General features: G+C 44.5%; 1 protein-coding gene across 2 annotated transcripts in view; it reads right to left on the bottom strand.

Annotated features, from left to right (window-relative positions):
* Positions 1-16,018, bottom strand: part of LOC146829142 (xaa-Pro aminopeptidase 2-like) — a 565,756-nt gene that overhangs the window by 42,605 nt on the left and 507,133 nt on the right. The gene's annotated exons all lie outside the window — the stretch shown is intronic.

Below are 16,018 nucleotides of genomic sequence, written 5' to 3'. Positions count from 1 at the left end.
GTGAGCAATTATCTGCATTAACCTGGACCGGTCATACATTTTGGAACATTTCATGAACTGCAGCTGTTCATACTGTGTCAATTTAGGAAGGACACAACTTTACGAATCTGATTTACAACACTGTGCATCGTGACATTCAACATTAAAACCAACAAAGGAAATTGCAGCCCATGGTGTGGGTATGAAATGATGCCGTTTTCCGGTCTGCCACCTCGGGGTCCTCCATTCCGGTCTTTGCTTGGTTTCTCCACACGGCCCCAGCCGTCCAGCCATTCCCACGCTTCTTCTGGGGAGGAAAAAAACCATGCCTTTCCCTCAGATTCAATACAGAGTTTCTCTGGAAAAAGCAGGATATATTTTATCTCTTTGTCGGCAGCGCCTTTTTTACTGTCAGAAAGCTGCGCCATTCCTCTTGGACCTTTGTAGTAAAATCCAGGAAAAAGGTGACCACTTTGTCTTCTTGTTTGATCGATGAGCTTGTATGCGCAGTCTGGAGTATGACGTCACGATCCCTAAAGTTGAAGACTAGTGCTATGATCGGTCTTGGGGGGGAACCTGGTTTCGGTCTACCACCGGGGACCTGGTGCGTACGTTCGATGGAGAAATAGCTTGACATTCTCTTCGGTTGGAGTTGGTTTAAGATTAAGTCCTCAACAAATAGGTCCACCGCAGGCCCTTCCGATCTCTGCGGAAATCCCAGTATGCGTATATTGTTTCTACGGGCCCTACCTTCGTATTCATCGAGCAGCCCCTCCATTTTAGTCTGTTGTTCCTGTAGCTGACTCACTTGCTGCTTTAATCGGTCTGAGTCCGACTTTAAAGTTGAGGTAGTGTCTGTTAACTCTTTAACTCTATCATCCATTTTCCTAAAGCCGGCTCTTATGAGGGAGACCTCGATGTTCATAGCGTCGATACGAGTCTCCAGGGATGTTCGTACTCCCACAATGGCCTCCATAACATCATGCAGCGTCAGTTCTTGCTGTGGCGGCTGGTTTTGCTGGTTTTCCGATCTCCCCAGATCAGCAGCATTTTCCTCTTCACTTGCCTTTGACCAGGCATATCTGGCCAGCTTGCTCTGGGCAGACGTCTTACTTCCCCTTCCGCTGGCCATTGCGGTATCGTGATTGTTCTCTTCAGTTGAGACGTCGAAAGAGCAGCCCCAGTACTCGCCGCCTGCACAGGGGAAGTAGTGACCCCGCAGCCTGTCGGGTTTCCCGGTCCACTAACTGTCCTACTGCATGGGGGGGAAGCGGGGTAGGCCCAGAGCAGAGCCGTTGAAGTTCTAGGCATAAGTCACAAGGAGACACGTACTTCTGTGGAGGCAAGGGTATGTACCCTATGAAGTTGTTGTTTATAAATGTCACTCTGTTGGCCAGTCTAGGACAGGGTCGAAAGACGATGGGGCCAGGCAGTGTACACGACGGTCCCCCTCCAATGCTTTCTCTTGTGCAAGCAGGCAGGCCACTGAGGAGCCTGTTGTTGTCTGAGCCTGGTTGCTATGTTTCAGAGCTAGTCTGATGTGGAGGGCTCTTCAACCCTACGATCCCACCTCGTAGCAAAGCCGTTCACAGCCACCACTCACCGCTGGGGTGTAGACAAAAGATCAGGTCGCGCCTACACTCCTGGATCCTCCATCATGAGGCCTAATAGGCCAAATAAGCCGGGGCCTCAGATCGTCGCACGGCCGATGTATTGCTGTTTCGCCCTGCAGCAGGGCCCCGCTCTCCCCGGCCGCCCGCAAGGGACTTATGGAATGCTGGTATGCGGCGCCGATATTCTCGGTACCTCAGTCACTGCAAGGCCGGAGAAGCCGGGGCCTCAGGTAGCCGCGAGGCCAATTTGAGTCAGTTGCGTCTGGCGACAGGACCCCGCCCCCTTCGGCCGCCTTTCTGGGACCAGTAGGACGCTGTCACTTGAGATAAGTTGCAGTCCCTTCCCTATTTGGAGGATACGCTGCTATTTTGCAGTGGCTGTGGTTGTGACGGGTAATGGGTGTCGGCTCCCGTACTCTCTCACCTCATCTAGTCCGTGGAGCCAGCGCACTCCGCCATTTTCACCCTCAGAGCTCTGGACGCAAAGGAGCCTCCCTGTTGTAATTTCGAGTTTTCCTTGCCAAAAGTCATCACGTTTGGCGCCCGCAGATTTTGGGGCCTGGACCCCTTTCTGCCAGGGGATCAATGTGGAAATTCTGTTGGATATTACTCAGGAAATTCGAAGAGGGCTGTGGAGCCGCATTAGAACGCGGCCATGACCGTCGGCTGCAAGCCACACCCTCCCCAACCCTAGCATGTTGAACTCTTAAAGAAATCCCTGAATTCATCCCCAAATCATTCTTAATCAAACAATTGCTGAGCCCTGAGTTTTAGCAGGCAGCATAGTTCTCTGCATTCACATAATTGTGGACTGGTGACCATTTGCTCATAAAGTAATCTTTGTGGTCAATAAGATGGATTGATAGTTTTTCAAGAGCCATGGTTTCCCGCACTTTCTCATTTCCAAAGTGTGTGGCGTTTTTTTACTTCCATTATCTTGCCAATCCCATCTTTCCTGCCAACAAGAGTTAGAATATCAATTCCCTGACTGGAGCTGCACACTTCAGTAGCACCAAGTGTAGGTTATCCCACAATTTGTTTCATGACTGCAAGCACCTCCTTCCAATAATAGGAAATAACTGGGCGGTATCGACAGATGTGTGTCAGACTGCCCACAGCACCGCCAGCATCTATTTGATGGATGTGAAAATGTGTGACATATATATTATGTGGAGCCATAGTCCAACAGATTATTTTCACTACAGACTCTATGTTGAACAGATTTATTGCATTTTAATTAATCTTTCCGTAATTCATCCCAGGCGTCCCCTGAAATTTCATTACCATCAGCTTTATCCCACCTCAACATATATGTCCACCTGTGCAAGTTATTATGATTTTTCAGTGTTGTGTATAGGGCTGTTATTACTCCCTTATGTCTTTAGGTCGCCCCTCTGAAGCTGGCTTTAAGTCAGGGGCATTGTGAATAGGATTGTAATGTCCAATAAAGTGTTGCGCATGTAACTATTTTATATTCTCACTGGTCACTTACTTTTGTGTAATCAGATCAGAACCAAAGAGCCCTACACACTACAGCCCGGCCCATGTAAAGCCAACATTTATTCGAATGCCTGCTGACCCATTCTCCTTTGCTGTGCAATTGTGCTGCTCTGTAATATTCCCGCTGGTTGTGGAATCACAGGCCACCTCTCCCCCTCGGAGCATTCAACGGTTTTGCCGGAAGATGGGTTGAGGGAGGATGTTTATTTGTTAAGCTGCTATTCTACCAAACCAGGAGATATCTTTGTCTTTCCACATGTACAGCTCTCCGTCTATTTCACCCATTATTTTTGGCACATTACCTGTGTGTAATTGACTTAATTTAAAAGCAATATAAACCATGAAATTGTTTATGGAAATCGACACCTGCATAAAAATTATTGTTCTTTTTAATGCCTTTCTCACCACTTCTTCTTTGTTTACCAATGGAATCAGAAACGTTTCTATGTAATTTTTATAACTCAATGCTATCCAATTTTGTAGAATGTACTTAATGGTTGGTGTAAAAATGTCTAGTTCTGTAAATGAGTGCATAATATTGTCCATGAACAATTAAATCCAATAAATCAATATTCTTATAAAGTACGACTACCCATTTGTGAGGGTCTCTATGCACTGAGGGGCAGGGAGCTGGGTCTGTAGTTCAGTGAAGAGCCAGGTCTTGAGGGCCTTCCTGAATTGCTGCAGTGAAGGTGATTGCCTGAGGTGCAGGGGCAGGGAGTTCCAGGTCTTCCCAGCGGGGTAGGAGAAGGATCTTCCTCCATCCGTTGTCTTGCGGATCCGTGGGATGGTGGCTAGGGCCTGTTGGGAGGAGCGGAGATGTATGGTGGGAGTGTAGATGGAGAGGCGGTGACTGAGGTATGCAGGTCTGGCATTGTGGAGGGCTTTGTAGGAGTTCGTGAGAAGCTTGAAGATGATTCTCTTGTTGACAGTTAGCCAGTGGATGTCTCTCAGGTGACTGGTGATGTAGGTGCGGTGTGGGATGTTGAGGATGAGTCTGGTGGAGGCGTTCAGGATGGTCTGCATTTTTTTTTAGTTTCTGGTTGGTGCCGGTGTAGAGTGTGTTGCCGTAGTCGAGATTGCTGCTGACGAGCACATGGGTGACCGTTTTCCTGGACTGGCTGGGCATCCACTTGAAGATGTTATGAAGGAGGTGGATCGTGTTGAAGCAGGAGCCCCCCTCCCTTTTAATAACTATGATCTACCGGGTATGGGGTCCTCAGGCCTTTTTAAGGCTTGAAGGGGAGGCCGCACAGACCCCCTCCCCTTTTGTTTACATTTTGGTCCCGGGGAGTAGCGTCCCCAGGGCCTAATTAGGCTCAGGGAGGGGGGGCATGCAACCCCCACCCTATGTTAATTACTTAATTAATTACTTGGCCTTAGGGGATTGAACCATCTATCCCTTCAATAATGTATTCATTAATTACACTGTCTTGGGGGATGCAGTTCCTGGGGCATTTTTAAGCAAATGGAGGGGGCCCCTTTCATTTAAATAAATGTGACCCCAGTCCCGGGTCCTTTTTAAGGCTCGGGAATGCGCCCGCTCACCCCTTACCCTTTTTAGTACATTTCAACCTGGGGTATGGTGTTCCTGGGGCCTAATTAGGCCCTGGGAGGAGGACAACGCCCCCCACCCTTGTTTTTTACCTCGGCTCGGGAGATGGGCTCACCAGAGCCTTTTAGACTCTCAGGAAAGGAGGCCCCGCACTCCCCTCCCCCCAAAAAATGTGTCACCCCCGATCCTGGCCCACCCGGGGGGAGTACTGAAACAAGCACAGAGCCCACACTTGTTTTTTAAATGTTTCCATGAAGTAAAGGATCTTTTGTGAATATGTGGAAAATGTTAAAAAGAAATACATTTTTGTCCAAGATGGGGTCCCACTAATAGGCGGGGGGGGAGGTCAGGGTATCCGCACCCTGCCCCTTATCTCTTTTTTTGTTTTTTGCAAGGGATTTGTGACTGGTCATGAGTCCTGAAATGGCTGCCACAACTTCCTTGTTGATGTGATGGCAGCCAATCAGATCTCAGCATGAGGTCTGTCGACCCTGCAGATCCGCCGCAGTGTGATATATACAATTTATTTATACCTTAATCTCTCCAACACTACTGAACGGATCTACAGCAAAACACAAAAAGCACTCTTCTGGGCCAAGATCTTGCTGTCTGCCAAATTTGGTGCAAATCCGTTCAGCGGTTTGGGTTGTAGCTGAGTCTAAAGTTCCAATGGCAAAATGAATGGGGAAAAAAGCGCTTTGGACCCCCCCCTTTTTTTCTTGGCACCCCATTGACGGATCACCCGACACATTCCATGTGCAAGCTAGTAAAAAATTAGCACTTTTTTAGGAAGGTTTTGTGTAGATTTTGTAGAATTTATTAGCAACACATTACAGGCATTTCGTGAAGAGACGCGATCCTAACTGTAATTACCCGGTGGTGACTGGTATATGCGGGGTAAAGTTTTGCGTGGTATAGGCATTGTGTTTTTATGGATGTGGGGTTATTTCACACAACTGCATCGGGCCCAGAGATATCACGTTACCTAGCTGGTGTTCATTAGAATTAGTTTTGAGCCCCTACGATTCTCGAGCATTGCCATCCAAAGGGACCTCCCCAGACGGTTACCACAAACCTCCAAAGATTTCTATTTTTGATACTCCGCCATGTCCTCACTTCTAAACTCTTTCACCCATGGACTGTAATGTTCTCTTGCCCAGGTGGATCACAGAGCTGTATGTGACCACTGTGGAGCTAGTGGTCTGCTTTCATATAATCTCACTGGCTCACTTTCCTTCTCTTCTAACTGGCAGGGCATTGTTGCAGTCCTTCACTTCTCAGATAGGCCCATCTCATTGCTCAGATCAGGACTCTCTTTGCTGTCCCATACCATGTGGCTTCTTCTCAAGGGTCCCCCGCAGGGTTTAAGCCCCTTGGATTTCAACTATTCTTCGGCATCGTCTCTCGCTACAGATTCTCGCTCTCACTAAGTCATCACTGTGGAATTCCCTCCCACAGTCGCCTTCTTCCTCTGTTTGGCATTGAACCCAAGACTCAGTTTCTTGTTCCTCTCCTTTCTCTAATCCCTGGCCAAAGGAGAGGGTCCACACATTGCTGCTTGATATAACTAGTTGCCAATGATATTTCACCAAATCTTTCAGGTTCTCTGATTCTCCACAGCTTTCTTGCATGTTCAGTTCCTTACATTGTGTCGTGTGTTGTATTGGAGCGGTGTCCAGGTAGACCCTTTGTCTCCAAGGTTGGAGTTTCAGGGAAATGCATCTGCCATGTTCGCTGTCATGACCACACTCTCCTCAAAAGATAATATTTTAAAGGGACAGATTAATTAAACTGCTGAGGACTCCACAAAGGACCTCTTTATAAGCTTCCACTATTTAGATGTCGGGATACTGCAGGACCAAAATCTCTGATTTCGGCCAGCATCATCACCACTAGATCCATGGATTACAAGTTTATTTTCCCTGGAATTGGTAATAATAGGCTCAATTTGGCATGCTTCCCCCTTCCAAGGCAAATAACTGACCCAAAGCCGCTCCCATTTATTACCTATTTGTATCAGGGGAAAATGGGTGCAGAGAGGAAGTGTTTGTTGGGGAGGTGAGGATTATGCTCAGCAGCTGCCACACAAAATTGTGGGTCTAGTGTCTCTTGTTGCAGGGATTCTGCACAAACACAGAACTATGCTTAGGATATGGGACCTTGGTGTAGAGGGACTGAGTCTTCCTACCACCTTAGTACACACAAACCCAGGACTGATTAGCTATAGTGTCTCACTTGATCTCCTACTCGCTCACAGAGAAACAAATAATTAGACACCCCAGAACACAACACTCCCAGATCTCTCAGGAATCGCGGTAACAAGACACACCCTTTCATTCGCACTCTTGTACTCGTCCACAATAAGATCTGACAGAGACACGAAATAGTTTTAAATATTTATATTAACTAACGTGCCCTAACGCAGTATACGCGCCACAACCAGCAGGAAAATGCATGTTACAAATACAGTCAGCATGGCAGCTAGTCCATATATCATGAAGGGAGATGTCATCATGGAAAGACAATAGACCCTAACCTCCCTCCCTTTGCTAAGAAGCAGTATTATTATATATTAAAAGATCTCTGGGCTTTGTCAGCAGACCCCATACCTTAGCCTATAGATGGTAGATCTATATCACAGGTGCTGTCTCGCTCTTCGCCCCGGAAAGGTCCCTCTCCAAGTGTGTGTGTGGTATCTTGGTTTAGGTGCTATGTATCTTCCCCGCTTACCTGTCTTGCTGCTCAGCCAGTGTGGATGAATAGTGGAATGTTGGTATGTGTGATGTAATGATAGAATGTGGAGGATGCCTGGTGGATGGATGTGAGTTGAGAGATTGGGCTGAACAGCAAGGGAGCTGCTCCTGGTGGGGCTGTGGAGGATGCCTGGTGGATGGATGTGAGTTGAGAGACTGGGCTGAACAGCAAGGGAGCTGCTCCTGGTGGGGCTTTCTATATTCCTATACTTAAGACCTGATTCTTCTGTAATCCTGTACTAAAGATCTAATAAACCATCTTAATCATCATACTTCGGCTACATCTATACTTATTACAGTGTGCTACCTATTCGTATATTCTAATAAGTACTTTTGTCCAAACAACAGCTGCATCTGTATGTTTTGCCTAAGGGCTAAGGCCTGGCAAGAACAAAATAACAAGGAGCATTGTTGTTCGACCTTGCACATAATGTACAGTCAAAATCCCAGGAACATGCAGAGAGTGAACACTGCGATGAGTTCTCATGTGAAAACAGCCATAGAAATTATTGCCAAAAATAAAGACGTGTAGTAAAGTGCGCAAAGCTGCAGACAGTAAACGTCTAGACTAATTCGTAGTGAAATAGTCGATGCTCAAGTACGTTGTATTAAGAAATACCTCGAAAGCTTTCTTGTACTGTCAAAGTAATTAGTCTGGACAGTCGCCTAGTTTATTTCTAGGGAATCAGGGTTTTCACTCCTGGATTGACATTGCATGTATACGGTTAATATCCCACAACGTATCACTGTATCATTGTGGTTTGTTTGAATTGTGGGTTTGCACATCATATCTTGATGGCATTTTGATGTTATGACCGATAACACTATTTATCTTTGGGCTTTTTTTTCCTTTTGTGTTTTCATTTTTTTCCTTTTGTTTTTTTTCTTTTGGCTCTTTGCTTTTGGCTCTTACTTTGGTTGATGGGTATTGAAATTGAGAAATGTCCAACATGACATGAGGCTGTGTGAGTTTCTTTTAAAATATTTCCCAATAATTGGGTACACAATTTTTGTATATATATGTCTATAGATACCCCTGATGAAGGGCTACCAATAGAGCCCGAAATGCATTGGGATTCAGCTTGAAGCTAGTTTTTGGAGAATGACAAGACTAGCCGTCACAAATGACAACCAATTGAAGAATCACGTTTTTGAGATTAAAATTATGTGATTTAATACTGTGTTCTCACGTATTTTATTGTATGGATTCAAGTTTTTGTATTGTGGGATTCATACATAGTGAACACATTGTTTCATCATTTGAATATTTGTTGTAAATTTCATATCTTATATTGTTTAGTCCCACTTTGGGATATCAGTAGTGCACACTGCGTCTAGGATCATGTTCTAGTCACTTCCTTTATTTTAATTGGGGACGAGGGTGATGTCCCCTCGCAGGGTGCACACAAAGCGTACAAAACGAGTTTACTTGTGTTAACTACTGAGTACTATTTTCACTTTCAGTGCAACACCACATTGTTATTTTCAATTTAATATAATTGTGACTTAAAATCCGACTTTACAATTCCTCAGACACCGAACATGACTTTTTTTCACCTGCTCCTACACAAATGTTAACACTTATTAAATGCAATATGGTAACCCAAAGTTATCCTATGAGAGAGGTAGCCCTTGGAACAGTGACAAATTAATTTAGGAGTTTTTCACTACCAGGGCATGTGAAACTTTAAAATATTGGGCATGTACTTATAATACAACACACCCTGCCCTAAGGGCTGATTAGGGCCTGCTCTAGGAGTGACAGATGTATTAACAAGCATTGGAAATGCAATAGGGGTCACATTGTTTGAGTTAGAGCTATTGGCGTTGAAAATGCCAATGTCTTTTACCTATGTGTTATGGAGTGTCTGTATGTGGTGTGTAGAGTAAGTATATGGGTTGAATTGAAATAATTAGTTGTGGAATTGTGTGGTGTGGAATTGTGTGGAGCGGATTTGTGTTGCAGAATTTTTGGCATTGCTTGCAGTGGAAAAATGTGTATAGTAATTAAGTGGTATTGAGTGTACTGGAATAATGTAGAGTGGGATTGCGTGTTATGGAGTGTAATTATGTTGAATGGTATTTTCTGTTGTGGAGTGCTATGTAGCAGAGTTTAATTATGTGTTGTGCTGGTGAATTTTGTGGCATGATGTGAAACTGTGTGGTGTGCATTGTATATGTGGTGTGTTATGTGATTGTGTTGCAAGGGCTGTTCCAAAGGTGAAGGCCGTGATTTCATGCCTCTGTCCTGACGTGTCAAGGCAAGATGAACCATGTGGTAGAGTTAGTGATATATAAAAACACTAAACCAGATTATATGGTTTACCTAGAATGTCACTGTTTTAAAACGGATGCGAAATAAAGACACTACAATGTTGGAAAGCCAATGATAAATCTTTGAAGGGCCCCATTAAGAATGAATGGTATAAGTATAATTGCAATTATTCGAAATATGCACTTACTCAAATAACTTTGGGAAACGTGCGGAAATGGTGAAGGTACCATGGTTAAATAATGTGAAATTATTAAAGAGTCTGCTCAGATATGCATCCCCTTATGACAAGGGCAGCTATGAGCAGAGCCCTTGGAATTATGCAATAAGGGAAGCCTTAATTTGCTGGCATGGTTGGCAAAAGTATGCAAAAAAATGCAAATTATGCGGCATAAAGTGCCACATGACGTTATACGGCGTGAAAAGTTTTCACCTCATACTTACAAGAGTAACAACGAATTTCAGCAATAAGCAACTGGGAGCTTACCATCCAATCTTTTAGGTCCTTCCACGCACTAACAGATAACACATTTCTACATTTTAATAACTTTGAATAAGTTTGAGCTAGAAACTGTTTTGGGCTAAAATCTGTAAATTGGACAAGATTTTAGTTTATGTGACAACCCCATTATTATTAGGCCTGGGCTAAAATTCCGTTCCGCTCGCGGAAATTGCGATAATTTGACATTTTCGCGATCCGCGGAGAGCGAGAAAATGTCAAAATGTCCGCAATCCGCATTTTACCGGAAATTTTTTGCTTGCTCGTGCTGTAAAACAATACATTCTTGCGTGCGCGCGATCGCCTTACCTGAATCCCTGCGTTCGCCGACAAGTTTTCCCGATCTGGTTGCGTTCTCCACGAGATGTTGGATTGTTGGTAGCCATTTGCGCTGTCTCGCGACAGTTCGCGCCCTCAGTAACGTAATTCGTCGCGCGATCACGTCTTTCTTCTCGCGATCATGCACCGCGAGACAAGTGAAGACAAGATGGCCGCGTCCGTGAGCAACCGCATAGGTAAGTTGGCGAGCCGCGACCACGCAGAAAATACCGCGAACGGGTGGGAAAAAAACTTCTGCATCTTCGCGATATTTCCGCGTGTTTGCGGAGATTTTTAACATTTTCGCGATAATTTGCGAAAGTGAATTTCGCAAATTCCGCCCACCCCTAATTATTATGCAAAACACACTTGTACCTCAGAATAGCAAAAATTCTAGTGGCTCTGGCCATGAAGCAGCAACAGAGTAGGGGGCGGTAGAAACTGAGAAGTGTGCTGTTCTACAGAGGGAGCCAACTGTTACAGTTCCATGTGTATTGCACTGGAGAGCCAGTTAGATTTTAAACACACTTAATAGAGAATGCGGCTAGCCAGAAAAATTCTTCATAATTAAGGAGAAGACAGTGTGGATTCCACGACCCTTTGCCCACAGACCGGTCTTCGATTGAGACTAAACGCTGAATGCCTGTACTGTAGTAATATGGTATATATATTGAAAGGTGAAGGGTCTAAAGACCGCAGCATGTAGCTGAAAGTTACTACTTGGGAAGACCACCTCAGGGAAAGACCAGATCTGTGGGTCTGTAATGGGCCGGTGCAATCTTATTTCTGACACAACAGAATGATTTTTTTTGTAATGTTATTGGGGAGATAGTTGAACGTGTTTTATTTATTTATTTATAACTTGGCTCAGACCAGTAAGGCTTAATTACGAGGTAATAAGTATTTGTGCCACACTCATTACTGTGAAGCAAAGGAAGGTCACTAAAAAACTTACACAGTAGTTACTAAGAAAACCAAACAAACATTAAACCATGCAAGTGTCCAGATTAGCCGCATGCAGATTTGCATGCAGCACTTCTATTGCTGCATGCGCAATCACCACTTTGAACAGTTAAATTACATATATTTTTTAGGGAGTTTCACTTAGTGGGCTCATGCCTTGCAGTCAGTACGTGTAATGATGGCACGATTTATTTAGAAAATGCAAACGGGGAAGAGAAGGAAAGACATGTGTGCATCAAATGTGGCATGCAAGGCAGTACAGACCTGATTGCATTTCTGAAATCACCTATATGCACTGGTAAAAAGATACACACAAAAACAAATATTCATTTTTATTTGTAAGCCAACTTGCTCCTACCAGAACACGCTAAACGTGCTTTTTCATAAAATGCCGTCCTCTCCAATAAAATACACAACATTAAAAAACATGAGACAATATTCATTGGCGGTAGTGTGCAGCAACAAACAAAAGGCAGGGGGCAAGCTCTGTGGGTCCGTAATGTGCCGCTGCGATCTTATATGTAACACAACTGAAAGCGCTGAATGCGTTTGATTTCGAAAATGCTATTGGGGAGATAGCTGAACGCAATGTATTTATTTATATTCACTGAAAAAACCATAGGTTTCACACACGTTATAGTTAGGAATTAGCATTTAATAAACCTTGCAAATTCACTTAAAAAACCATAGGTTTCACACATGTTATAGTTAGGTGGACATTTCACTCGTAAAAAACCAATGAAATTCCCCCGTTATAGTTAGTTCAGATAACTATAACTCGCGCGCCCGCAATCCACTGCTCATGACGTCACATATTACATCACTCATGACATGGTCAGTGGCATCACTCATGACATCACTGATGACATCATCCTTTTGATAGAGTGGGGGTTGCGCGAGTTATAGTTATCTGAACTAACTATAACGGGGGAATTTCATTGGTTTTTTACGAGTGAAATGTCCACCTAACTATAACATGTGTGAAACCTATGGTTTTTTAAGTGAATTTGCAAGGTTTTTTAATGCTAATTCCTAACTATAACGTGTGTGAAACCTATGGTTTTTTCAGTGAATTTGTACGGTTTTTTAAATGCTAACTTATGTATTTATTATTATATTTTTTATATATTTATTTTACAATAAACTACGAATTAAAATATATATATTTTTTTAATGGTTTTTCAACGTACGCGCACCCCGCGATTTTTTTTAAATAAAATTAAAATGTTTTTTTCTGCCTTCGGGGTCCTTCAGGGACCCCCTGACAAAGGCTAGGGGGTCAGGAACTCTCTACCCTGCCCCCTTTTCACGTTCGCCACCTTCCTTTTCCACTCTCGCACTCAAAACAAACAAAATGGCGGCCGACACTTCCTGATTTCGACCGATTTGAACGTTGACTGACATGTAACCACCAATCAGAAGTACGCTCGCGCACGTTAGGGTGCGCGCACGGTGCGCGCGCACGGTGCGCGGCTATAGATATTTATAATTGCAATTTTCTCAGGAACTACTGAACAGATTGACTCCATATATGCAAAAGGCACATCCCTGACCTGAGGACTACCTCTTTGCCAAATTTCAAGTAATTCTGTTCAGCCGTTCGGGCTGTACCTTCGACTAAAGGTCCTATGGGAAAATGCATGGGGAAAACGCGTTTTGGGACCCCCCTTTTTTCTCGGCCCCCGCTTGACGAATCCCCCCGAGACTTTCAGGGTAGGAGCTAAGCGGAGCGCCCCATTAGTTCTTATACTTCTGTTTATCATGTTTTCCGTCGGTTATATTCTGACCCCACCTGGTAAGTACTTGCATTTCCTCCGGCTCTACCTCAGGCCTATCTCTGTTTCTGATCAAGCAGTTTATGAAAAAACGTAACAATAATCTCTGCATATCTACTTTCTGGTATTCCATGGCCTCGCCAATACTTTCAGGACCTTGCCCTGTTTGGACAAAGCGATATATTTTGTCTAAATGTTCAACCATTCCTGGTAATGTCATTAAATAGTTTGCGGCTCGTCGTAAACGTACTGAAGATAGCAACATTCTGTCGTGTTTACCTGGCACTGGGTCATATCTACTATCTGTAAGAGGCTCATTTAATATATTGTCATTAGCTCTTTGCGGTGTACGTTGGTGTGCTAAATCCCTATAAGTCAATCTAGTTGCTGGCGGTGGCGTGGAAAAACCTCCTGTCGCACCTCCTGAGGTGCCAAGTCCGAAAGGATTTGTTGGGTGTAGGGTAGAGAGTGTGGGTGCAGGAAGGACTGTAGAAACAGATGGAATGGTCTGAACGTGAGGAGAGGTTTGTTGCTGCGGAGGTTGGTGCAGCTGATCTTGGGGTCGAGCGTCATTAACAGGTGGTGTGCGTTGCTGCGCACCATTAGCGTATTCGGGGGCTGCATCATCTAAATAGGAGGAAAGGAAAATGTCTTTTGCGGTCTTGGGATGTACTTTAATCGGGAGTAATGGAGGTGGCAGATCTTTTGGTACCTCCAGGGTGGCCTTAGGCAAACCCTCGGCCAGAAGAGGATACATACCATTCATAAGAGTGTTTCGTTGTCTGTCTACTTGTTCTGTTTTTACTCGGGTACCTTCGTCAATTAATATGTTTTCTCGGGCTCTTTCTGAATCTTCCCTACTTTTCTCTTCCTTTCTGAGCGCTTTCTCTGTGCGCCTATGCGATTCTTTACGCCATAATTCAATGGCATCTTTCTGTGACTGTCTGGCTTTCTTTTTCCATAATACTTCTTCTATTCTCATGATGCAATCTGCATCCCATGTTCCAGCAACGGGCCATCTCTGACTCTCTGCTAAATCCTTGGTGTAGTCCACCCATAGATCAAGATATAATACGGCATCTAGGCCATGCTTATGGTACATAAAGTACCCTGGAGTATCCCTAGGTGGAATGGGAACAGCTTCCTCGAGTATCCCTTTTCTAGTTTTTATCTGTCTTAATTTTGAAAAGAACGGCATCTTGAACCTTGCTACTTAATTCTTTACTCGGTCTTGAACACAATAATTACAATAACCACAATAATGAAGATCGAACAATCACTCATACCACGACATTTAAAACATATCAAAACATTTTAGAACGAACAATAATAATTAGAATAAAACTAGTTAACTGTATAATACTAAATATACTGTATGTACTGCTAAACAGTACAGATACACTGCTAAAACAGTGCAGACCAGGTTTGTGTACCCAAACCCGTCTTGACCGGCACAAACTAATGTGCACGTCTAGATGCGTCCCCAGCAACGGTACTCACCGGGAAGCACGGAACGGAAGGCCTCGGAAGTCTGGACTGGACTAGACCAAACTGGACGGGACTCGACTCGTGACTTAGATACTTCGGAACTTCGGAATCTGGTGGGCCTCTGTATACCTCGGATCTTGCTCTCTCAGCTAGGCTCTGGTCGGGATTCTCCGCACTCCTCACCGCCTCGTCTGGGTGTTGATCGCAGCCTCAGTCGCCCCCGTTGGCCTGAGGGAGATACAGGAAATCCTGCGGGTACGCGTAATTGTCCGTCCGGCTGCGGCAGGAGACCGGGTCTGCAACGCACCTCCGGCGCGTGGGGTGTGAGAGGTGTCCCTGTTCGGGCGCCAATTATGTGGTAAATATTTAAATTACCTGTACTATTTTTATGCGGTAAAAGTCTAGTAAGAATAACTCAGAAAAATAAGAGGCAGAATCCGTGGTATTTGAGGTTATAAAAGGGAATTTATTCCTTACAAAGGAATGATGGTTCGAACCAGGCAATCGAGTTCCGTCACCACGAAGGTTCAGGAAGGGATCAGCAATACATTATTGACAGGTTATAGTATATATAGTAAATGTATTACAATAAAGACAGATGCAGGAGGCGTAACAGCTGAGAAGAGAGATAAGAATACACATACGTAATAAAAAGGCGTTACAATAGGCGTGCATAGAGGCGTATACTAAAAACGTCATTATGATGATGACACAAGTGGGTGGATCCATAAGAGAATCCTGCAAAGTCAGCAAAAATACATGGCAGAGATGCGCGCGCAGCCGCATGACGTGTGATTGACGTGTAACTAGAGGGTGAAGGGAACTTGACATTTAGCCCTACATGAGGAGACAGAAGTCTGGGATGTCAGGACAACCTAGTCCCAAATCATATCTAATATCTTGTGTTTAAGGAACTATATTATCTAGAAGGAAAGGTCTTTTCGGACAAAGCCTATTCTATACTGACTGCTAGTGCGTGTACAAGCGTCTAAGTGTCTACATGAGATGCGAGGGGGCATGGGCCTACCATGGTAACGAAAGTCATGAATTACTTGCTAGAAGACAGTAAGGCCGGGCCCTTTGCTCTGCAGCTGGAGTGATGTTTACCTAAGCTACTAGACAGGAATGCATTTCTCGAGGAGCGGGGCAGATAACTTGAAGGCTGAATACAGTTTTGGCAGGCAACAGGCCGGGCTAGGCACCGTTAACCGCGCAGGAAGTAAGACAAAGTTCATGGATACAGATGCAGGTCCAGGCTGGAGCATTCAGAGGCAGAAGCAGGAAAAGCTCGATGGCAGAATTC

The sequence above is a fragment of the Triturus cristatus genome, chromosome 5_2, assembly GCF_964204655.1.
Source record: "Triturus cristatus chromosome 5_2, aTriCri1.1, whole genome shotgun sequence".
In the NCBI taxonomy this organism is placed as follows: domain Eukaryota; kingdom Metazoa; phylum Chordata; class Amphibia; order Caudata; family Salamandridae; genus Triturus; species Triturus cristatus.
This window is presented reverse-complemented; position numbering and strand designations above follow the sequence as displayed.